Source organism: Entelurus aequoreus, linkage group LG06 (genome assembly GCF_033978785.1).
Source record: "Entelurus aequoreus isolate RoL-2023_Sb linkage group LG06, RoL_Eaeq_v1.1, whole genome shotgun sequence".
Taxonomy (NCBI): Eukaryota; Metazoa; Chordata; class Actinopteri; order Syngnathiformes; family Syngnathidae; genus Entelurus; species Entelurus aequoreus.
The window spans coordinates 8,749,875-8,774,874 of record NC_084736.1 but is presented as its reverse complement, the minus strand read 5'-3'; the positions used below and the strand labels follow the sequence as shown (position 1 = coordinate 8,774,874).

General features: G+C 32.7%; 1 protein-coding gene and 1 long non-coding RNA gene across 3 annotated transcripts in view; one reads left to right on the top strand and one right to left on the bottom strand.

Moving 5' to 3' along the window:
• Positions 1-25,000, top strand: part of elfn1a (extracellular leucine-rich repeat and fibronectin type III domain containing 1a) — a 285,831-nt gene that overhangs the window by 169,283 nt on the left and 91,548 nt on the right. The window lies entirely within an intron of this gene.
• On the bottom strand, positions 1,362-2,352 carry LOC133651427 (uncharacterized). Its single transcript, XR_009826408.1, has 4 exons — positions 2,236-2,352; positions 2,033-2,103; positions 1,849-1,919; positions 1,362-1,761 (listed from the first exon to the last, which is right to left on the bottom strand). It is a non-coding gene; the product is annotated as an uncharacterized LOC133651427 (long non-coding RNA).

The window sequence follows — 25,000 nt, the reverse complement described above, 5'->3', positions numbered from 1 at the left end:
CTCAATACTTTTTTTTTGTCGAGCACAAAGAAAATAACATTTTAGTTAAATGTAAGTTGTGTCTTGGATCAAAGATCCTATCTACTTAGAGTTAAAGTGCCATTATGTTGCAGCTATTTAAAATAGTTTTGTAAATTTTTTCTGGCCTGAAATAAATTGGCCCTTTGAAACATATCTTTGTCTTTGTGTGTCGTATGTAGACCACATTGTTTGTGTGTTGTCTGTAGACCACATTGTTTGTATGTTGTCTGTAGACCACATTGTTTGTGTGTTGTATGTAGACCACATTGTTTGTGTGTTGTATGTAGACCACATTGTTTGTGTGTTGTATGTAGACCACATTGTTTGTGTGTTGTCTATAGACCACATTGTTTGTGTGTTGTATGTAGACCACATTGTTTGTGTGTTGTATGTAGACCACATTGTTTGTGTGTTGTATGTAGACCACATTGTTTGTGTGTTGTATGTAGACCACATTGTTTGTGTGTTGTATGTAGACCACATTGCTTTCTGAGTTCAGTGATGCAAATGCATGTCAAGTTGATCAACACATTGTATTATTCTCCAGTGCAATAACAGTACTGAAATGAAGGCTACAAGGGCATTAATGGGAGCCTTAAAAAAAGGGGAAAAAAAGAAGTAACTAAATAGTTACTTTTCACAGTAACGCATTACTTTTTGGTGTAAGTACTGAGTCAGTAACTGAGTTACTTTTGAAATAAAGTAACTAGTAATTGTAACTAGTTACTGGTTTTCAGTAACTAACCCAACACTGCATATACGTATATATATATATATATATATATATATATATATATATATATATATATATATATATATATATATATATATATATATATATATATATATAATATATATATATATATATATATATATATATATATATATATGTATATATATATATATATATATATATATATATATATATATATATATATATATATATAATATATATATATACATATATACGTATGTACATATATATACATATACGTATATATATATCCACATATATATATATATATATATATATATATATATATATATATATATATATATATATATAAATATATAATATATATATATATATATATATATATATATATATATATATATATATATATATATATATATATATATATATATATATATATATATATATACGTATGTACATATACATACATATACGTATATATATATCCACATATATATGTATATACATATATATACATATACGTATGTACCAGTGGAGGCTGGTGACTTCCAGAATTGAGGAGGCCATTTTTTTCCGCTTGCTCACTTCACTCGCGATGGAATGTTCCCTGTTCTCTTATCTGTCTTTGTGCTGGCCAAAGGCATACTATTTGGAGTGTAAGCTACAGTCAGAAAGTTCTTGCTGATGCAATTCATTGTGCAGAGCTTAGCCTTGTGCCTTCCTGAAGAAATTACATTGCTGTAAGTCTATGAGCCTGCCTGATAATTAAGCTGAGAAATGACATTTGGATGTTATATAAACGCCAAGTGAACATGTGTAAAAGGCAGGAATTTTAATTATGTAGTTAAAAACAATTTTGTTTAGCTTACATTTTTCATTCTTCTACAGCTTCAACATGTAATCACCAATTTAATCAAGTTTAGCATATAAAAAAGATAAGATAACACTTTCTTTATCATATGTAGTTTTATTCAATATATTTAATATAAAATATGTAAAAATATGGTTCCAGTTGGCTTTATCTGCTGAGAAACACAGACAAAATGGAGTGTTATTACTACTGAGAACTAGTGGTGTAACACTGGTAGAGACATCTAATTAGTTCAACTCACATCTGGTTTAGCTGAGGGGCGGCATGCTCTCTCCTGGACTCCACTCCACAGGTTGGTGCTGGCTTCATTTACTGAGAAATACAGGACATGAAATTTTGTGTTATTACTACTGAGAACTAGTGGTGTAACACTGCTATTACTACTGAGAACTAGTGGTATAACACTGGTAGAGATTTCAACCCACCTCTGGTTTAGCTGAGGGGCGAGGGGCTCTCTCCACGACTCCACTCTACGGGTTGCAGCTGGCTTCATCTACTGAGAGACATGAAATGGAGTGTTATTACTACTGAGAACTAGTGGTGTAACACTGGTAGACACCCAGTTCATCCAAAAAGTAATTCAGATTGTACTGCAATTTCTTGAGAGCAAAGTAGTGAGAATACTCACAGGTCGTGTGGATCCAGAACGTGTCCAACTCAGCCATCCATCCCCAGATTAAAAAAAAACTGTAACGTTGATTGCAAAAACGGTCTTGTCTCTGCTTTTTGTTTCCCTTCAACAATTAAATTGCGCCAGAATCTCGCCGATTTCCGAGGTCGTTTTAAGCAAAAGTATTTGGCTATATGAGCTATAAACTTCACGGATGATAGCCAGGGGTGTTCTCTAAATTTCCTGAAAAGCACAAGTTGATAGGACACTCGTAGCCACTATGGCGAGTGTTTGTTTGACTGAAGTGGCTGGCGAATTCTCAAAATGGCTTCTGTGTTGATTAGGAAAGGAAAGGATTGATTCCAAATGAACCAGTAGCATGTGATTGGACGAACAAAATGTCAATCTTTCAGCCCTGGACACAATGCATGGTGAGGCCAGGCCTCCGTTGCCCACCCATTTTCAGTGATCTGGCCAATCACATATTGGCATGAAAAAGCATGCATTACATTGACTTCTATGAGAAGCTAATTTCCTAGGGGAGGCCTGGCCTCCCTTAATACAAACTGATAGGGAAATCTGGCCTGTTGCTTTACAATTGCAATATTGGGTTTTAGCCATGGGAACATTTAGATTTATGAACAAAACTAAAATAATATGAATATAAAAAATATGTTTTTTGTTAAAATAAATAAATAAAATAAATATATTTATTGTTTTTTTTAAATCTCTCTCTTCTCTCAAATTATTGGGGAGGCCAGGCCTCCTCCACCTCTATGGAGGAGCCTCCACTGGTATGTACATATATATACATATACGTATATATATACATACATACGTATATATATACTTATATACATATATATATATCCACATATATATGTATATACATATATATACATATACGTATGTACATATATATTCATATACGTATATATATATATATATATATATATATATATATATATATATATATATATATATATATATATATATATATATATATATATATATATACGTATATATATACGTATATATATATATACATACAAAAACATATACGTATATATATATATATACATACAAAAACATATACGTATATATATATATATATATATATATATATATATATATATATATATATATGTATGTATGTATGCATGCATGTGTGTGTGTGTTATTGTATTTCTACCCTTCTTGAGACAACAAGGAAAAGTGCCTTCCATATGAGGAGGTGTGAACAAGTTAGGACATAAATCATAGTCCCAATACATGAAAACCATTGCATCTAATAGACAATGTCTCATTTGCACCCCCTGGTGGTGAAATCTATGAAAATGAGGGTGGTCCCAAAAAGAAAGGATTTTTTCAAAATTGACCGTTTGTCTGTTTTAAAAGTGCTCCCCCTCTGGTCAACATATGAAATCACAAGTGTGTGTACAAATTTGAAGTGCTCCCCCTCTGGCCAAAATGAATTAAAAAAAAAAAAATTAAATATGTATATAGAGACATATATATATATATATATATATATATATATATATATATATATATATATATATATATATATATATATATATATATATATATATATATATATATATATATATATATATATATATATACACATATACGTATATACGTATATATGTACAAAAAAATATATATATATAATTAACTAAAAGCTTGCCTTTTTTATATTTGCATATTATGAATATATTCATAATGTAAATACAAATCTGTATGTATCTAGAAGGGTGGTCCTAAGGAGGTAGGCATTTTACGGAGGTCTCAAGAATGTAACAAATACAAGAATGTGTGTGTGTGTGTGTGTGTGTGTGTATATACATAGATGGATATTCCGGCCCCCAGACACATTTTGTCTTCTAAATTTGGCCCCCCCGAGTCAAAATAATTTCCCAGGCCTGTTCTATGGCGTTGTCCCTTAAGGCGCTGTACTATAACCATTTGTGTGAAGTACTTGAGTACTACATCACACACAATGTTTGATATAAGAGCCCGACTCCGGCAGCAAACGTTTGTCAGAGTGAGAGTGCACATTCCGCAGAAGGATGATGTCAGCACTCCAGCTCTCAGGCGGCTGGCGTGCGTCCACGTCCAGTGACATACGGCGTGAACAATGTGCTGCGCAATCTTGGGCTTCGCTTCTAAAACCATCTGGGACGTCACTATCAGGATTATAAATGATTCAGGCCCGGCAAAAAAGGATCGGATTCGGGATTTCCCGAGAGCAAAAGCGAGATTCTGCCTTAAAGTGCAGCTTTTTTTTTAGAGAAAACAAAATAAAACACTATATTTATGTGTTAGTACGTCATAAACGAGGGTTCCAGGACATCTGGAGCTGTGAATGCCTGTAAAAAGTAAAACAAGTCTAGACCAGGGATTCTCATCTCGTGGTACGCCAGAGAATCAAGTACGGTGTATTATTTTACTACGTTCAAACACGGTGTGACTGTTCAACTGTGTGTAATGTTACAGTGGCCAGAAATAGTAAATCCATCCATCCATTCATTTTTAAATATACTTGTTGAATAAAACCTTGTTTTTAATGAATAATTAGGCCACAGGTGTCAAACTCAAGGCCCGGGGGGTCAGACAGTCTGCCGGAACATATAAAATAATGTCAGGCCACATAAAATAACATGGCGGGGCGCATAAAATAATGTGGCGGTCAACGTAAATAATGTGTCAGGCCACATAAAATTATGTGGCGGGGCGCATGAAATAACATGTACGGCCACTTGAAATAACATGTAGGGCCAAATAAAATGTTCTGCCGGGGTACATAAAAGAATGTGGCGGTCCAGGTAAATAATGTGTCACGTCACGTAAAATAATGTGTCGGGCCACTTGAAATAAGATGTTGGTCCACACAAAATAATGTGTCGGGCCACATAAAATAATCTGCAGGGGCACATAAAATAATTTGGCAATCGAAGTAAATAATGTGTCAGGCCTCGTAAAATAATGTGGTGGGCACATAAAATAATGTGTCGGGCCACATTTAAAAAAAATATGGCGGGCCACACAAATAACGTGGCGGTCCACATAATAGTGTGTCAAGCCACATAAAATACCATGGTGGCCCACATAAAATAATGTGGCGGGGCACCTCAAATAACATGTTGGGCCACACAAATAATCTGCCGGGGCACATAAAATAATGTGGCAGTCCACGTAAATAATGTGTCGGGCCACATAAAATTATGTGGCGGTGCACATCAAATAACATGTCAGGCCACTTGAAATAACATGTTGGGTCACACAAATAATGTGTCGGGCCACGTAAATATTCTGCCGGAGCACATAAAATAATGTGACGGTCCACGTAAATAATGTGTCAGGCCACGTAAAATTATGTGGCGGGGCACATGAAATAACGTGTCGGGCCACTTGAAATAACATGTTGGGCCACACAAATAATGTGTTGGGCCTTATAAAACAATCTGCCGGAGCACATAAAATAATGTGGCGGTCCTCGTAAATAATGTGTCAGGCCACATAAAATAATGTGGCGGGCACATCAAATAACGTGTCGGGCCACTTAAAATAACGTGTCGGGGCCACATAAAATCACATGTTGGGCCACACAAATAATGTGTCGGGCCACATAAATATTCTGCCGGAGCACATAAAATAATGTGGCGGTCCACGTAAATAATGTGTCAGGCCACGTAAAATTATGTGGCGGGGCACATGAAATAACGTGTCGGGCCACTTGAAATAACATGTTGGGCCACACAAATAATGTGTCGGGCCTTATAAAACAATCTGCCGGAGCACATAAAATAATGTGGCGGTCCACGTAAATAATGTGTCAGGCCACATAAAATTATGTGGCGGGGCACATAAAATAACATGTCGGGCCACATGAAATAACATGTTGGGCCACACAAATAATGTGTTGGGCCTTATAAAACAATCTGCCGGAGCACATAAAATAATGTGGCGGTCCACGTAAATAATGTGTCAGGCCACGTAAAATAATGTGGCGGGCACATCAAATAACGTGTTGGGCCACTTAAAATAACGTGTCGGGCCACATAAATATTCTGCCGGAGCACATAAAATAATGTGGCGGTCCACGTAAATAATGTGTCAGGCCACCGAAAATAATGTGGCGGGCACATCAAATAACGTGTCGGGCCACTTAAAATAACGTGTCGGGCCACATAAAATAACATGTTGGGCCACACAAATAATGTGTCGGGCCACATAAATATTCTGCCGTAGCACCTAAAATAATGTGGCGGTCCACGTAAATAATGTGTCAGGCCACATAAAATAATGTGGCGGGCACATCAAATAACGTGTCGAGCCACTTAAAATAACGTGTCGGGCCACATGAAATAACATGTTGGGCCACACAAATAATGTGTTGGGCCTTATAAAACAATCTGCCGGAGCACATAAAATAATGTGGCGGTCCACGTAAATAATGTGTCAGGCCACATAAAATAATGTGGCGGGCACATCAAATAACGTGTTGGGCCACTTAAAATAACGTGTCGGGCCACATAAATATTCTGCCGGAGCACATAAAATAATGTGGCGGTCCAAGTAAATAATGTGTCAGGCCACCGAAAATAATGTGGCGGGCACATCAAATAACGTGTCGGGCCACTTAAAATAACGTGTCGGGCCACATAAAATAACATGTTGGGCCACACAAATAATGTGTCGGGCCACGTAAATATTCTGCCGTAGCACCTAAAATAATGTGGCGGTCCACGTAAATAATGTGTCAGGCCACATAAAATAATGTGGCGGGCACATCAAATAACGTGTCGAGCCACTTAAAATAACGTGTCGGGCCACATGAAATAACATGTTGGGCCACACAAATAATGTGTTGGGCCTTATAAAACAATCTGCCGGAGCACATAAAATAATGTGGCGGTCCACGTAAATAATGTGTCAGGCCACATAAAATAATGGGGCGGGCACATCAAATAACGTGTTGGGCCACTTAAAATAACGTGTCGGGCCACATAAATATTCTGCCGGAGCACATAAAATAATGTGGCGGTCCAAGTAAATAATGTGTCAGGCCACATAAAATAATGTGGCGGGCACATCAAATAACGTGTCGGGCCACTTAAAATAACATGTCGGGCCACATAAAATCACATGTTGGGCCACATAAATAATGTGTCGGGCCACATAAATATTCTGCCGGAGCACATAAAATAATGTGGCGGTCCACGTAAATAATGTGTCAGGCCACATAAAATAATGTGGCGGGCACATCAAATAACGTGTCGGGCCACTTAAAATAACGTGTCGGGCCACATAAAATCACATGTTGGGCCACACAAATAATGTGTCGGGCCACATAAATAATGTGTCGGGCCACATAAATATTCTGCCGGAGCACATAAAATAATGTGGCGGTCCACGTAAATAATGTGTCAGGCCACATAAAATAACATGGTGGGCCACATAAAATAATGTGGCGGGGCACATTAAATAACGTGTCGGGCCACACAAATAACGTGTGGCCCAATTTTTATTTGGTACATGGTTAAAGTTAAAGTTAAAGTACCAATGATTGTGTAATGATAAGTGTCACCAGTAGATGGCAGTCACACATAAGAGATACGTGTAGGCTGCAATATGACTCAAGTAAACAACGCCAGCATTTTATATGTTCCATTGAAAATATAGAACATTACATACGGCCCTCAAAAATCAATTAAAATGTTTTAGTAGGACTTTGGTAAGCTATGAAGCCACACCGCTTGATGTACTGTGCTTCAACATACCAGTATTATTATGGTGTGTGTATAAGGTAAGACATATTATCTGGCGTTTTGTTTGGCAATAAGCAAAAAAAAAAAAAGTCTTACCTTCTGGTACCTGCTGATCTGTATTTGGGATCTGCATAAGTCCTGAAAATGTGCTCGCATCCGCCTTTGTAGTCCGTAGTCGATAAGCTTCTTCTTTTTCTCTATCTTCTTTTTATGGGACATCCATCCTCCGGTGCGCCCTACGGTACTTGTCGAATGAAACCTCTGCCTTGTTTTTGATGAATAGTTTGGCCTACTACGCTGCCGTATTTTAATGTTGGTCATTATGGCGGTACTTGTGTTTTCTGAGGAGGCACTCGGTCAAAAAAAGAATTGAGAAGCACTCGTCTAGACGGACTGATCAGCATCAATTTTGAATGAACGTTTTTGCGACAGGTGCTCCCACATTGTAGTCACGGTGCGATTCCCAGGCGATACAATAGTGTGAAAATCAAACCTGTGAAAATATCTGCAAAGTGATCTCCACAATCCTCTTTTTTAAGGGATTATCATTTAAAGTGAAACGCCGACACAATGCTGCAGCCACGCAATTTTCGGGCAAAAGATTGATTTTTATGGGATTTGTTTTGCCTTCTGGAGGCGGGGAGAAGGGAGGGTGGGGGTATTCCAGGAGGTAATGGACGGTGCACAACTTGAATTGCAACACTTCCATCTTTAAATAAAAAAAAAAAAGAAGAAAAGTGAAGGAGTAAAATCATAGCAGCAGAAAAGTATTAGTGTCAAATATTATTGTAATCCTTTAGAAAGGCTGACGAAAAAGGGGGCGGGTCTCAGGTTCACGTTGACTTGTTGACCATCAAGCAGTGCAAACTACATAAAGCAAGAGTGTCCAAAGTGCGGCCATTTACGGCGGAAACAAAATTTTAAAAAAATTTAAAAAAATTATAAATAAAATAAAAAAATAACAAAAATAACAAAAATGTAAGACGAAAAGATTACTTTTTTTTTCTTTTTTTTAATAAAAAAAATTAAAAAATAACAAAAATGTAAGACAAAAATATTAAATTTTTGTTATTTTTTTAATTTTTTTTTAAATTAAATTAAAAATTAAAAAAATAACAAAAATGTAATCTTTTTGTCTTACTTTTTTTAATTTTTATCCTGCCGTAAATGGCCGCACTTTGGACACCCTTGTTTTATGTAGTTTGTAGTTTAAAATAAAAAAATAAAAAAAATAAAAAAATGTACTCGTTTTGTCTTACTTTTTTAATTTAAAAAAAATTTTTACTCCGCCAAAAATGGCCGCACTTTGGACACCCTTGTTTTATGTAGTTTGCACTGCTTGATGGTCAACAAGTCAACGTGAACCTGACTTGTTGGGGGCCATTTACGGCGGAATACATTTTTTTTAAAAAGAACAAAAATAAGACAAAAAGATTACATTTTTGTTATTTTTTTATTTTTTTTTAAGAATAAATAAAAAAAATAAAAAAATAACACAAATATAATCTTTTTGTCTTACATTTTTGTTCTTTTTTTAAATTATATTCTGCCGTAAATGGCATTTTTTTTTATGACTAAAATAAAAAAATAACACAAATGTAATATTTTTGTCTTACATTTTTGTTGTTTTTAAAAAAAAATTTTAAATAAATAGAATAAAAAATAAAAACATAACAAAAATGTAATCTTTTTGTCTTACATTTTTGTTGTTTTTAAAAAAAAAAATTAATAAGCATAATAAAAAATAAAAACATAACAAAAATGTAATCTTTTTGTCTTACATTTTTGTTATTTTTAAAAACATTTTTTTATAAATAAAATGAAAAATAAAAACATAACAATAATGTAATTTTTTTGTCTTACATTTTTGTTATTTTTTTAAATTCTATTCCGCCGTAAATGGCCCCCGGGCCGCACTTTCGACGTAAAAAATATAAGAAAAAACGAAGGGCAGCACAGTGGTACAGGGGTTAGTGCATGTGCCTTACAATACGAAGGTCCTGAGTAGTCCTGAGTTCAATCCCGGGCTCGGGATCTTTCTCTGTGGAGTTTGCATGTCCTCCCCGTGACTGCGTGGGTTCCCTCCGGGCACTCCGGCTTCCTCCCACCTCCAAAGACATGCACCTGGGGATAGGTTGATTGGTAACACTAAATTGGCCCTAGTGTGTGAATGTTGTCTGTCTATCTGTGTTGGCCCTGCGATGAGGCGGCAACTTGTCCAGGGTGTACCCCGCCTTCCGCCCGAATGCAGCTGAAATAGGCTCCAGCACCACCCCGCGACTCCAAAAGGGACAAGCGGCAGAAAATGGATGGTAAGACAAAAAGAGCAACAAATACCAACAACCTGCAATTATGTTAATAACTAATAATCATGTGTTTTTAGCTTTTTCCCATTGTTTTTATACAAAATATATAATGGCCCCCGCTTGTTATACATTTTTAGCATGCGGTCCTTGGTGGGACAAAAAAGTTTGGACACCCCTTACATCAGAGCTGGGGGGCCACATTGAGAGAAAAAATGTGTCTGGGGGGGTCAATGTGTATGTGTGTATAAATGATATATACACATTTAGCTGTAAAAATATGCTGTACAGTATGTGTGTTTGGGTCCCCTTTTTTCTCCAGGAACACTAATACCAAAAGTCACAATGTCCGATAGAGTTCTAAAAAAGCTATGACAGACCACCTCAAAAAAAACCGGAATGGAATTTTACAGTTTTTTACTGTATAGGACACCCAAAATGTACCTGAAAATAAAGAAAGTGGGATTTATAATATTAACTATGAATTAAAGCTGCAAGTAGCGATGGACGGGACCGACTTTGAGGGCTCATAAAATCCAAACCGGAGCAGTAATTAGAACTATTTCATCAAATTTTAATCAGAAGGGTTCAATCTCTCTCCTGTGCTAATTTGAAGCCGACACGACAAACGCGCTCAGAGGAGATAATGTTTGAAAAAAGGTGACTATTTTTACACAACTTTTGTTTTGAAGGGGGATTTGCAAACTTCCTGTTGATTTTTGCTGGGGGTTGTCAGTGTATGAAATATAGGTCTAAGTGAGACCTACATAGAGGTTTTTGTTTCATGTCTCTACGACATTCCTACTGGGAGTTACAGGCAGTTTTGTCTGTGTTTTCTTCCTAACAACATATGAACATCGCTCCTCTTTTACGTGGGATTTACAATATTAACTATGAACAATAAAAGACTAAATATTAACAACATATGAACATCGCTCCTCTTTTACCTGGGATTTACAATATTAACTATGAACAATAAAAGACTGAATTTTAACAACATATGAACATCGCTCCTCTTTTACGTGGGATTTACAGTATTAACTATGAACAATAAAAGACTGAATATTAACAACATATGAACATCGCTCCTCTTTTACGTGGGACTTACAGTATTAACTATGAACAATAAAAGACTGAATATTAACAACATATGAACATCGCTCCTCTTTAACGTGGGATTTACAATATTAACTATGAACAATAAAAGACTGAATACCAACAACATATGAACATCGCTCCTCTTTTACGTGGGATTTACAAAATTAACTATGAACAATAAAACACTGAATATTAACAACATATGAACATCGCTCAACTTTTACGTGGTATTTCCATATTAACTATGAACAATAAAACACTGAATATTAACAACATATGAACATCGCTCCACTTTTACGTGGGATTTACAATATTAACTACGAACTATAAAAGACTGAATATTAACAACATATGAACATCGCTCCTCTTTTACGTGGGATTTACAAAATTAACTATGAACAATAAAACACTGAATATTAACAACATATGAACATCGCTCAACTTTTACGTGGTATTTCCATATTAACTATGAACAATAAAACACTGAATATTAACAACATATGAACATCGCTCCACTTTTACGTGGGATTTACAATATTAACTATGAACAATAAAAGACTGAATATTAACAACATATGAACATCCCCCTCCTTTACGTGGGATTTACAATATTAACCATGAACTATAAAAGACTGAATATTAACAACATATGAACATCGCTCCACTTTTACGTGGGATTTACAAAATAACTACGAACTATAAAAGACTGAATATTAACAACATATGAACATCGCTCCACTTTTACGTGGGATTTACAAAATTAACTATGAACAATAAAAGACTGAATATTAACAACATATGAACATCGCTCCTCTTTTACCTGGGATTTACAATATTAACTATGAACAATAAAAGACTGAATTTTAACAACATAGGAACATCGCTCCACTTTTACGTGGGATTTACAATATTAACTATGAACAAAAAAAACTGAATATTAACAACATATGAACATCGCTCCTCTTTTATGTGGGATTTACAATATTAACTATGAACAATAAAACACTGAACATTAACAACATATGAACATCGCTCCACTTTTACGTGGGATTTAAAATATTAACTATGAACTATGAAAGACTGAATATTAACAACATATGAACATCGCTCCACTTTTACGTGGGATTTACAATATTAACTATGAACAATAAAACACTGAATATTAACAACAGATGAACATCGCTCCACTTTTACGTGGGATTTACAATATTAACTATGAACTATAAAAGACTGAATACCAACAACATATGAACATCGCTCCTCTTTTACGTGGGATTTACAATATTAACTATGAACTATAAAAGACTGAATATTAACAACATATGAACATCGCTCCACTTTTACGTGGGATTTACAATATTAACTATGAACAATAAAACACTGAATATTAACAACATATGAACATCGCTCCACTTTTACGTGGGATTTACAATATTAACTATGAACAATAAAACACTGAATATTAACAACATATGAACATCGCTCCACTTTTACGTGGGATTTACAATATTAACTATGAACTATAAAAGACTGAATATTAACAACATATGAACATCGCTCCTCTTACGTGGGATTTACAATATTAACTATGAACTATAAAACACTGAATATTAACAACTTATGAACATCGCTCCTCTTTTACGTGGTATTACGTATTTTGCCCAGGTCTACCTTACACAAAGCATAATTCATCATAAAAACATGCACATTACTAATGCATTGTGCTGCTGCTGCAAACGGTGACTCTACGTGAACAGGAAAGCAAACATGAGACGAAAGAGACAAATGTGAGGCAGGGAATAAGCAGCAAGGCACCATGGGAGCGTGTGTGTGTGTGTGTGTGTGTGTGTGTGTGTGTGTGTGTGTGTGTGTGTGTGTGTGTGTGTGTGTGTGTGTGTGTGTGTGTGTGTGTGTGTGTGTTATGTGTGTGTGTGTGTGTGTGTGTGTGTGTGTGTGTGTGTGTGTGTGTGTGTGTGTGTGTGTGTGTGGAGGAGGCTGTGAAAAGATATGCCTTACCGGCGGCTGTTCAGCGTTATTTATTGTGAACGCTTCCTAAAAGGCTCTTATGGAGTTTGTCACACAGAATAACTCAGAATTCAGAACTCAGCAGATTTTGAGTTGAATATAGAAATATTTCTTAAATGGCCGATGGGCCGTCCTCGTGGGTGCTTTAAAACCTGCATGGCAACAGGTGGGTTGGTAAATGTGTAGCCAATCATTTTCAATTGATTTACTTATTTTCTGAGAACCTATATGAGCACTTTAAAAAGTTGTATTTTATCATTTTTATTATGTTATTGTTAATACTATGAATAATATTTAACGTCATCAATAACGTATCATAGCATTTAAGGTAGGCATGAATTTGTGTAAAGACGATAAAATGTGTATATTTTATTTGTTGCAAAAAATGTTTTCTAAATAGTAATTATTTGTATTTAATTTGTAATTATTATTTAATTAGTACACTACCAATTTAAATTAAGTTGGTTTATGTTTTCACTATTTTTACTTGCATGAGTTGTATCACTACTATTACTACTACTACCATTAAACCACTAATAATAATAATAATAATAACAAATACAACTTTATCATAGGTATTATTGTTTTATGTTAACAGTTGTATTACTAATAATAATTATGACAAATTCATGTTATTATTATTCAGAATAATAATACTTATAACAATAACTACAACTTCATATTGTTATTATTAATAATATTTTTACTGCTAGTATTAATGATAACAATCAAAATCCTCATTAAAATAATATAGCAATTAAGGTAGGTATTAAGTTGTGTAAATCTATTTTTTAATTTGTTGCAGCAGTTATTTTCTAAATTATTGTATGTTTTTGTTTCATTTATTATTGGTAGCATTAGTAATAAATTAGTATACTACCAATTTTAAAATCAGTTTAAAAAAAACTAATTTTTACTTATATTTATACTACTACTACTACAATGTCATAATAATCATAATATTATAATAATAAAAATAAAAATAGTAATATGTCCTTTAAAAAATATAACAATAATGATCATTTAAAAAATCATACTAATAAAAAACATTGTTTTTACATTGTAGCTGTCAAATATTTGCACTTTGGGTGTACCTAATAAATTGGTCGGTGTTCTGCACATGCTTCAAAATATTTGTATACATTTTAGTTTAAATCAAATCTACTAATAAAATGCATGAACACATTGTGTAATTGTAAAATGCTATTTTTACATTTTAGTTTAAATTTGTTTTACTAATACATGCATTAAAAATATGTGTAAAAGAAATCTAATCAAATGCATACAAAAATATGTAATGTTTTTTTTTACATTTTAGTTTAAAAAATGTAATAATAAAATGCATTAAAAAATATTCAGTATACATTATAGTTTTAAAAAAATCTACTACTAAATGCATAAAAAAATGATCTTATAGTAAAAATGTTTTTTTTTTACATTTTAAGTAAAAAAATAAAAAAAATAATAAAATGCATACAAAAATTGTGTAACAATAGTTACATGTTTTTATGATCATAATAATGAAAATAAAAAATGCTACTAATAAAAAACTTTTTTTTTTACATTGTAGCTGTCAAATATTTGCACTTTGGGTGTACCTCATAAATTGGTCGGTGTTATGCACATGCTTCAAAATATGCTTATACATTTTAGTTAAAAAAAAAAAATCTGCTAAAATAATGCATAAAACATTGTCTAAAATAGTAAAAACATTGTTTTTACATTTTAGTAAAAAAATACTAATACAATGCATACAAAAATTGTGTAACAATAGTAATATGTTTTTATAATCATAATAATAATAAAAAATGCTGCTAATAAAAAACGGTTTGTTACATTGTAGCTGTCAAATATTTGCACTTTGGGTGTACCTAATAAATTGGTCGGTGTTATGCACGTGCTTCAAAATATGTTCATACATTTTAGTTAAAAAAAAGAATCTGCTAAAATAATGCATAAAAAATTGCGTAATAGTAATGTTTTGTTTTTTTACATTTTAGTAAAAAAAAAATCCACTAATAAAATGCATAAAAAATTGTGTAAAATAGTAAAAAACAATGTTTTACATTTTAGTTAAAAAATTTAAAAAATACAAATAAAATGCATACAAAAATTGTGTAACAATAGTAGTATGTTTTTATAATAATAATAATAATAATAATAATAATAATAATAATAATGATAATAAAAAATCATACTAATAAAAACCTTTTTTTTTTAACGTTGTAGCTGTCAAATATTTGCACTTTGGGTGTACCCAATAAATTGCTCAGTGTTCTGCACATGCTTAAAAATATGTTTATACATGTTATTTTTTTTTAAAATGTACTAATAAAATGCATAAAAAATTGCGTAATAGTAATGTTATTTTTTTTTTACATTTTAGTTAAAAAAAAAAAAAATCAACTAATAAAATGCATTAAAAATTGTGTAATAATAGTAAAAAAAAAATGTGTTTTTTATTTTAGGAAAAAAAATTAATCTAATAAAATGCATACAAAAATTGTGTAACAATAGTAATATGTTTTTATAATCATAATAATAATGATTGTAGCTGTCAAATATTTGCACTATGGGTGTACCTAATACATTGGGGGCCTCACTCTGAGCAATTTTTTTTTCACATTACACCTTATGCATGGATTATGCATGCATGACTGCTGGTTTTTAATGCAACATGTCAAAGATAACGAAAGCAAAGAGCAACTACAGTAAACAGTATGCACGTATCACATCTAGTAAAAAAAACACAAAAAACAATAACACTTCCATCTAAGTCAACAGGCACTCTGTCCGTGAGTCCAGGATGCAGTAAGCTTCTCGCTCCAAGTGCTAAACTCTAACTCTCTTTTAGGGGATCCAGAGTCACTAAATCTACTCACCGAAGGAGACCGAAACGGCAAAGTAAACCCACCTGTGTATTACTGAGCATAATGCGTATATATATTGTATAGTGGTGACTGTGCACAGTGTCATCATTGCTGCTTCATGCAGTAATAATTATATGCAGTTATTCACGCTTAATAAAAACCGTAACACAGGGGAGTTAACACGAAGCTAACGGCGCGGATTATTTTATTTCACACTCAAGTTGACGGAGACCCTTGACGTTTCATGGGGTTAATGCACTGGTGTCAAACCCCAGGCCCGGGGGCCAGATGTGGCCCGCCACTTCATTTTATTTGGCCCTCGAAAGCCTGGAAATAACATGTATCAATAAAGTACTGTAACTTGTCTTACTGAATGTATTATTTTTCTATTTTGGCAGAAATAAATAAAAAACATTTTGTTAAGTTAGATATTGTCTAATTATGCAAAAATATATCATCGAACCATTTTTAAAATAGAAATAAATATTAATAATGATTTCAAAGCAAGTTATCCATCAAATTGTGCAATGTAAAAGTAACAATAGATTCAATGGTAAAATTGTGAAATTGACTGTGGTTTTTACAGCGTTTTTCTCTAAACGAAAAAACACAGTACTTTTTTTTTTTTTTACTGTAATAAACTGTGGTGCCGTTTTGGCATTTACAGTAATGCAACGGAAATCTACAGTTGTAGATTTGCGGTAAAAAAAAAAAAAAGAAAGAAAAAAAGGCAGACCAGGTGCCCAAATTTTACTGTAAAAAGGCTTTTTTTTTATTTACAGTAAAAAAAAAAAAATGTAAATTTTACAGTAAAATTCTGGCAACTGAGCTGCCTTTTTTCTTACCATAAAAACAGCAGTACTGTTTGTCCATTCACAGTAATATACACTACATTTTAAGGTGAAATTATTGCAATTTACCATATTTTTTTGACATTTTAGTTTTAAAAACATCTACTAATAAAATGCATTTAAAATTTGTGTACTGTTAAAAGCGGCCCTCTGGGGCCTAACATGAATGTGATGTGGCCCTCAATGAAAACGACGTTGGACCCTCTGAGTTAACTCATGATTAATCACAAAAAAATATTTAGTTGCAGATTAATCATGCATTTTATTTTCAGTTTATTTATTTATTTATTTATTTATTTATTTATTTATTTAATTATTATATGTCATATATGTCATGTCTCAGGCAAATCATATAGTAGATGTAGATGCCCATATCGGCTGTTCAGATTTACTTTACAAAAGAGAAGTGTAGGATACTTCTCTTGTTGCCTTATTTGTATTTGACTTCTTTATTAAATGTATTTATATTATCATTTGGTGTAGCCAGGCCGGAGCAGGAGGGGATAGAAAGAGAAAAAAAGGGAAACAGAGGGGGGAATTGTGGGGACAAGAGGGGGATTAGACAGGGAGACAAAAACAACAACAGCAAACACAACAACAACAACAACAACAGAGCAACATCAGCAAATACGACATGTACAAATATGATGGTAAAAGTAATAGCAAATAAGCAGTTAGCGAAAATAATAAATATAAATAATACATTTTCAGTTTATTTAAAAAAAAAAATGTATATATATATATATATATATATATATATATATATATATCATTTATTTTGTGCTCCTTTACCTTAACCACAAATGCTAAACTGAAAGGTGGCATGGGTTGTTTTAAGGTCAAAATAAACCCCGACAGAACTTTAGATAAAACTTTTACTGGGTTTTGAGGAAATAAATTAAGTATATTCAAGTTAAACATTATAGAAAAACTGTGTATGACATTCTGACAATAAATTTGTTTTTGTGTCAGAATATTGGGTGTTTTTTAGGTTATATTTAGGTTATATATATATATTGTGTGTAAGTAAGTAATTTACTGTGATTATTCACAAACGATCCCTTAATCCAGGGGTCGGCAACCCAAAACGTTGAAAGAGCCAAAAATACAAAAAACTAATCTATCTGGAGCCACAAAAAATGAAAAGCTGTATATAAGTGTTATAATGAAGGCAACACATGATGTCAGTGTCTATATTAGCTATAATAGCCTACTATCAAAATGACTTTAAAAGTCTTATATAAGTGTTATAATGAAGGCAACACATGATGTAAGTGTCTATATTAGCTATATTAGCCTACTATCAAAATTACTTTAAAAGTCTTATATAAGTGTTATAATGAAGACAACACATGATGTAAGTGTCTATATTAGCTATATTAGCCTACTATCAAAATGACTTTAAAAGTCTTATATAAGTGTTATAATGAAGGCAACACATGATGTAAGTGTCTACATTAGCCTACTATCAAAATGACTTTAAATGTCTTATACAAGTGTTATAATGAAGACAACACATGATGTAAGTGTCTATATTAGCTATAATAGCCTACTATCAAAATGACTTTAAAAGCCGTATATAAGCGTTATGATGAAAGCAACACATGATGTAAGTGTCTATATTAGCTATAATAGCCTACTATCAAAATTAAATTTAAAAAATGCATTAAAAAATGTTGCAATAATCGTGTTCACTGTTAAAAGCGGCCCTCTGGGGCCAAACATAACTGCGATGTGGCCCTCAGTGAAACTGACTTTGACACATCTGGGTTAATGTGAACATAGAACAAAAAAAAAAAGTTTATAGTAAAAATGAAGTTACTTATACCAATATAATGTTAGGTTCATATACAGTATATGCTTGCATGATGTACTGTAGTTGCAATATCAATGCCGCTTCCGTATCTTTATCAACTTTGGTGCGTGTTTCTCTTCTCTCTGAGCTGTTTATGTCATTCATTTTAACTTCCTTTTCTTTGGCGCACTGCGACCAGAACAGCCTACAGTCCCTTACGCCCGGGAGAAATAAGATGACTAGTAAGCAATGTTATTCTTCCGTCATGCACGGTAACAAAAACGACAGTGTGTAAAGGATATCGCCACATGGGTTCAGGAACACTTCAGAAATCCACTGCCAGTAACTACAGTTGATCGCTACATCTGTAAGTGCAAGTTAAAACTCTATTATGCAAAGCCAAAGCTATTTATCAACAACACCCAGAAACGCCGCCGGCTTTGCTGGGTCAAAGCTCATCTAAGATGGACTGATGCAAAGTGGAAAAGTGTTCTGTGGTCTGACGAGTCCACATTTCCAAATTGTTTTTGGAAACTGTGGACGTCATGTCGTCTGGAACAACGAGGAAAAGAACCATCCGGACTGTTCTAGGCGCAAATTTCAAAAGCCAGCATCTGTGATGGTATGGGGGTGTATTAGTGCCCAAGGCATGGGTAACTTACACATTTGTGAAGGCACCATTAATGCTGAAAGGTACATACAGGTTTTGGAGCAACATATGTTGCCATCCAAGCAACGTTATCATGGACGCCCCTGCTTATTTCAGCAAGACAATGCCAAGCCACGTGTTACAACAGCGTGGCTTCACAGTAAAAGAGTGCATGTACTAGACTGGCCTGCCTGTAGTCCAGACCTGTCTCCCATTGAAAATGTGTGGCGCATTATGAAGTGTAAAATACCACAACAGAGAACCCGGACTGTTGAACAACTTAAGCTGTACATCAAGCAAGAATGGGAAAGAATTCCACCTGAAAAGCTTAAAAAATGTGTCTCTTCAGTTCCCAAAACGTTTACTGAGTGTTGTTAAAAGGAAAGGCCATATGACACAGTGGTAAAAATTTCAAATGTAATGATAATTTGCACAAAAAAAATGAAGTTGCTTAGTTGGAACATTAAATATCTTGTCTTCGCAGTCTATTCAATTAAATATAAGTTGAAAAGGATTTGCAAATCATTGTGTTCTGTTTTTATTTACCATTTACACAACGTGCCAACTTCACTGCTTTTGGGGTTTGTACAATAAACATATTTTTTATAAACAGTGCATATTAAAATGTGTGGACTAAAAGATAAGGAAAATAATAAGAAAACGCATATGAGTAAAATTGTTGTTATATTTTTGGTAATTTTAGTGCTAAAGTAATGTTACGTCTTTAAGGTTTTCAATGAGGCGACTAATTTAGCTGAACTGAAGCCAATTCGCTAACTTTTTTGGGGGCTTGTTTCATTACTTTTCTCACTTGTGTTGCATTGCAATTAGTTTCCTCAATGGAGGAAAAAAAAAACAAGCTGGACTAATTGCTTTCAAGAAAATGAAAGTTGGACATCCCACATAGAGAATAGTTGCATTGGCTGGCAAAATGAAGCTAAATATTTATAGCTGCTGGATTTAAAGTGTGTGCAAGATCAGACATATTCACTGGTCTGGTCTGACTATTTCATTTACCTTCAGGATTATTACGTGTGGAAGTCGCTTCCTCGCAGTCCCACTGTCAAAATCCTCATTAAAATAATATAGCAATTAAGGTAGGTATTTAGTTGTGTAAATCTATTTTTTAATTTGCATGAATTGTATTTGCTGCAGCAGTTATTTTCTAAATTATTGTAAGTTTTTGTTTAATTTATTATTGGTAGCATTAGTAATAAATTAGTATACTACCAATTTTAAAATCAGTTTAAAAAAAAAACATTTTTACTTATATTTATACTATTACAGTCCCACTGTCAAAATCCTCATTAAAATAATATAGCAATTAAGGTAGGTATTAAGTTGTGTAAATCTATTTTTTAATTTGCATGAATTTTATTTGCTACAGCAGTTATTTTCTAAATTATTGTAAGATTTTGTTTCATTTATTATTGGTAGCATTAGTAATAAATTAGTATACTACCAATTTTAAAATCAGTTTAAAAAAAACACATTTTTACTTATATTTATACTACTACTACTACAATGTCTTAATAATCATAATATTATAATAATACAAATAAAAATAGTAATATGTCATTTATAATCATAACAATAATGATAATTTAAAAAAAATCATACTAATAAAAGACGTTGTTTTTACATTGTAGCTGTCAAATATTTGCACTTTGGGTGTACCTAATAAATTGGTCGGTGTTCTGCACATGCTTCAAAATAGTTTTATACATTTTAGTTTAAATCAAATCTACTAATAAATTGCATAAACACATTGTGTAATAGTAAAATGTTATTTTTACATTTTAGTTTAAATTTGTTTTACTAATACATGCATTAAAAAAATTGTGTAAAAGAAATGTAATCAAATGCATACAAAAATATGTAATGATATTTTTCTTTACATTTTAGTTTAACAAAATCTAATTATAAAATGCATTAAAAAATATTCAGTATTTATTTTAGTTTAAAAAAAATCTACTACTAAATGCATAAAAAATGGTGTTATAGTAAAAAAAAAGTTTGCACAGGAGCCAAGCGTGCAGGTTTTAACAAGGTTTTAATAATAATGTTTTTACAAAAGTTTTCTCTCCAGTAGAACATGACTTTTCAGACACGTCCGTATCCTCTCTTCTCCTGCTCCCGGCCGCTTACTGTTAAAGACAACAGATGATTAGATTAACACGTACCACCTGTGAAATCTAATCACCTGCCAGCTGTGTCTCGCCGTCAGCACTGCCACGCCCCCGTCTGATGGTGCTCTGTCTTCAGCACCATGGACAGAGGCGGTGACTTTTGCTCCTGCAGGCAGCGCTGGCTACATCTCCCTCCACATTACGCTTTATAACATTGCTCTACTTTATGATGCTGCAATTTTTCTTGTGGTGGTGGTGCTTCTCAATTATTTTCCGAATTGAATTACCATTAGGAACATAATGAAATGTATTTATGGATTTTTCTGTAAAACACATTGTGTGCGTTCCTGCTGCAGGAGAGAGGAACGACGTAGTGGGAAAGATGAAGTGAGTTTAAAAAAAATGCTTGTTATTATTATTATTATTATTATTATTATTATTATTATTGCAAAACACATTTTTTTGTGTTGATTCTTGCATTGTGTTCTTTGCATTTAAATTTTCTTTTTAATCTATTGTTAAATATTAAAATAGGGGTCCCCAAATCTGACCACAATCCGTCCCTAATAAAGAAAACATTTTTTACATTTTTAAATTTTTTTAATCTGTCCTGTCAAGCCGCTCAGTCAAATCATATTCTTAAAATAGATCACAGGTGTCAAACTCAAGGCTCGGGGGCCAAATCTGGCCCGCCACATTATGTTATGTGGCCCCCGAAAGCCTGGAAATAATATGTTAATAAAATGCTTAATCTTTTCTCACAAAATATATTAGTTATTTCCCTTTTGACATTAAAATTCATGTACCGCATGCAATTGCATACCTTTTAAAATTCAATACTATCAAAAGCAAAATATTACATGTATTCCAAAAATATATTTTGTTAAAATAAAGATAAATACTGTACTTAAATATATGCTTGACTTATGATTTTAAAACAAATTATCAATCAAATTGTAGACTGTAAAATTGGCAATAGATTTTACGGTTATATTCCGCCGACTGAGTTTTTTTAACGTAAAATCTGGTACTGTTTTTTTTCCCTTATACAGTAAGACACTAAAACATTTAAAAAATAACTAAAAAAACATTAAAACAAGATTTTACGCTAAAAAAAACAAACAACAAAATCAAAATATTATATGTATTCCAAAAATATATTTTGTCAAAATAAAGATAAATACTGTACTTAAATATCTGCTTGACTTATGATTTCAAAACAAATGATGAATCAAATTGTAGACTGTAAAATTGACAATAGATTTTACGGTTAAATTCCGCCAACTGACTTTTTTTCATGTAAAATCTGGTACTGTTTTTTTTTTCCATATACAGTAAGACACTAAAACATTAAAAAACAAACAAAAAAAACAAGATTTTACGGTAAAAAAAAAACTAACAAACTGGCAGCTCTGTTGCTTGAATTTTACCACTAAAAACAGTGGTATTGTTTCTCCATTCCATTCCATTTATTAAAATTTTTTATATTGTGTGAAAAAACCCACTGCTTTTACTGTAAGATTCTGGTGACTAATCTGCCAGTTTTTAAAGTAAAATATATACATATTTTTTTGCAGCTTATGTAAAAAAAAACATTGTTAATGTATTATACATTTACATGTATATTCATATATTACTCATTGTTAAAAGCGGACCTCTGAGGGCAATCATAACTGCCATGTGGCCCTCAATAAAAAGGAGTTTGACACCACTGATGTAGATGATTATATCACAGACTTACTTTACAAAAAAAAGTGAAGTGTGGGATACTTCTCTTGTTGCTTTATTTGTATTTGACTTTATTAAATGAAATGATTGGATGTATTTACATACTATCATGTATTCCATATTTTGTCAAAATAAAGATAAATATTGTACTTAAATATCTGCTTGACTTATGATTTCAAAACAAATGATCAATCAAATTGTACACTGTAAAACTGACAATAGATTTTAAGGTTAAATTCCGATTTTTTTACCGTAAAATCGACTTTGATACTGATTTTTTCCATATTCAGTAAGACACTTCAAAAATTAAAAAAACAATTAAAAAAAAACATTAAGAAAACAAGATTTTAGGGTAAAAAAAAAACTGGCAGCTCCACTAAAAACAGTGGTATTGTTTCTCCATTCCATTCCATTTATTCCATTTTTGTATATGCTGTAAAAAAAACACTGCTTTTACTGTAAAATTGAGGTGACTGATCTGCCAGTTTTTAAAGTTAAAAAAAAAAAAATATATATATATATATATATATATATATATATATATATATATATATATATATATATATATATATATATATATATATATATATATATATATATATATATATATTTTTTTTTTTTTTTGATGTAGATAATTATATCACAGACTTACTTTACAAAAAAATGAAATGTGTGGGATACTTCTCTTCTCTGTAAAATTGGCAATAGATTTTAAGGTTAAATTCTGACTTTTTATCGTGAAATCAACTATGGTACTGATTTTTTCCATATACAGTAAGACACTACAAAAATGAAAAAAAAAAACAATAAAAAAACACAAGATTTTACGGTTAAAAAAAAAACTGCCAGCTCCGTTGCTTTAATTTTACCACTAAAAACAGTGGTATTGTTTTTCCATTCCATTCCATTTATTCCATTTTTGTATATGCTGTACTGTAAAATTCTGGTGACTGATCTGCCAGTTTTTAAAGTAAAACATACATATATTTTTTTTGCAGCTTATGTAAAAAAAACATTGTTAAGGTATTATACATATACATGTATATTCATATATTACTTATTGTTAAAAGCGGCCCTCTGAGGGCAATAATAACTGCGATGTGGCCCTCAATGAAAACCAGTTTGACACCCCTGATGTAGATGATTATATCACAGACTTACTTTACAAAAAAAAGTGAAGTGTGGGATACTTCTCTTGTTGCTTTATTTGTATTTGCCTCTATTAAATGAAAAGATTGGATATATTTACTGTTTGGCGAGAGGCGATGGTGGTGTAGCTCCAAACAATTATTACATCGACATGAATGGCTGAGCAGTCCTATCCGAGAGTAGCAATCACGATGCCAATTGAGACGCCGATTGAGGTTGATTTTGTGCCGTCTTCATTCGGTCCCTTTTTTCGGATTGTTAAACAGTCTTAGAGATCTCAGACTTTTGAACTCCTTTTCTCACAGCTCAAAGCCGGGTTAACCGATCGTCAGCACTGTGTTCCCATGACGTGGTGTTGAGGTCTCACCTCTCCATGTCTTGTTTTCAAGCGTCTTTGAAACGGAGAGGAGGT